The sequence below is a fragment of the Austrofundulus limnaeus genome, unplaced genomic scaffold (genome assembly GCF_001266775.1).
Source record: "Austrofundulus limnaeus strain Quisiro unplaced genomic scaffold, Austrofundulus_limnaeus-1.0 Scaffold210, whole genome shotgun sequence".
NCBI lineage: Eukaryota > Metazoa > Chordata > Actinopteri > Cyprinodontiformes > Rivulidae > Austrofundulus > Austrofundulus limnaeus.
This window is the reverse complement of record NW_013952612.1, coordinates 154,447-156,576: the sequence shown is the minus strand read 5'-3', so window position 1 is coordinate 156,576 and position 2,130 is coordinate 154,447. Positions and strand designations below refer to the sequence as shown.

Sequence of the window (2,130 nt, the reverse complement as noted above, 5' to 3'; positions counted from 1 at the left end):
ATATAGTTGTATCTGCAACTGTATTTGATAATGTTTTGAACTTTTAAAATATTGCATGGTAAAAGCAGAAGCTGCACTTCATATTAGTGACAAACCTTGGCCTTTTTTAACGAGTTACTTTCATTTTTGCTTCTATTTTTCATTTAAAATACATTTTCCACTCTCGGCAGGTTTCTAAGGTTCTTCTTCTACATATTAAAAAAGTTGTGAAACATCTGAGTGGTGCACTACTGCTACTAGTGGTGAGAAAGTGTATTGCACCTTATTCAAAATCAACGCGGTCCCACGGCCCTTTGCGGCCCAAAGTTAAAAACTGTTGTTCTTTTGAGGCCCTCAAGGTGGCGCTCGCCCATGGGTTAAGAATCGCTGGACTAGATCTACACTCTTGTTCTGTTCGTCCAACAGGAACCAGAACCTGACTTRATGGTTCTGACGACTTTGAGCCTGAAGAAAAGGAGCAGTTTCTGAAGCCTGCAGGAAGAAAAGAGCTGAGGCAGGACCCAGCTCCCTCAGAACCAGCATTTCAGTCTGAGTTTAACAAACGAGCTCAGAAACACTGAAACATAAAACTCCATTATTTCCCTTTCCTCCTCTGAGAAGTCTCACACTTAAATCAATTTAAAAACTTTACACTGACAGTTTGGATGCTTTGGGGTGAAAGCAGCTTGATTTATTGACCACAGAACAAAATGTACCGACAGACTTTTACTTTCTGCTGCCATGAAATACTGAATGAGACGAATGCAGAAAACAGAAACTTGTTTTTTACACATTTAATTATAAAACATGTGTCCAGGTCATCCTGGGGTCAGATCAAGCAGGAGGTTCAGAGCAAAACCACAAGTCTGACCAAGCTGAGAATTTGTGGAACATAAAAACAGAATGAAGTCAGTCTGTGATCTAAAAGACGTGTCTCTCACAGATCTGTACCTGGGTGTTTCAGATCTGGATTATGAGCAGCTCTTTCCAGACAGGTGTTCAACATGAGCAACAAGCAGACAGGAGTTCATGTCATAAAACTATGAATAATAAATGATACAGCCCATCTGTTGGTACAAATACCCTCCCTCAGAGTACTACAATTTATAGGACGTGTACTCTTTATTTAGCAATCATTAGGAGTCCTTCCACAAAATAATCTTTACAAASATTGAAAGCTGTGGCTCCTACAGTTTCAAATAAGATGAAAGTACCACCTGTGGCAGGTGAAGAGGACCAGAGTGACCGCTGAGAACACCGCTCCACCTCAGACACACACTCAGCTCAAACACTTCATCATTCTTCATCTGATGTTAGAAACACACACGGTGTGGGAGATGAGGAGTCATGAAGCTAAACGTATGCTAACGTACCACAGAGTAAAACAGACTTTCAGCCACACAAAGACAACACCAGCAGTAAAGTTCTAGCCTAAATCCATATCATCTGCCACCTTTCAGGTCAAAGTAGCAGATGAAGATCATCTTGTCTCAATCAGCAGGGGATCAAGACGTTCGATTCGAACCATAAACCAGCCTTTAGAGTTATAGGGATACRTGGCTCAACAGAGATAGRACCTTTCATTAGTCTAGCTATAGTACTGAACAGAAACCTGGGATTGTTTTTATTCTCTTCTATTAAAGATGAATAATAYACAGTTCTAGCTTTACGAAGGGCTTTCTTATACTGTATGTTAGCAGGCTGTCTCTCCAGGTAAAATAAGATTCTTCTACRTTAGTGGAGCATCATTTTCTCTCTAGTTTTCTAGATGCCTGTTTTAAAGAACGTAACTCTGAATTAAACCAAGGAGTCGGCTTCCTCTGATCGATAACTTTCTTTTTTAGTGGAGCAATTCCATCAAGAGAGGTTTGCATTAAAGTTGTAATATTATCAACAAGACCACCTAAGTTACTGCTCTCTGTTGCATTACTCTGTAAGAAATAGAAGATATTCTTTTAATTTGGCTACAACATCTACTACAATAAAATTTACTCAGTAGCTATAAAGTCCAAGTAGGGGTCTCTGCGGACCAGTGGGCGTGTCACAAGGAAAGGCGATTCTAAAGCGACACACTTGATTTGACGGACTTTGTCAAAGGGACACACCTGACTGGACAAGCAAAAAAGGGGAGATACCGTACGGCACCACCTG

General features: G+C 40.4%; 1 protein-coding gene across 1 annotated transcript in view; it reads right to left on the bottom strand.

Moving 5' to 3' along the window:
• Positions 1–2,130, bottom strand: part of epha7 (eph receptor A7) — a gene marked incomplete at its 5' end in the record, with an annotated part of 176,149 nt that overhangs the window by 107,943 nt on the left and 66,076 nt on the right.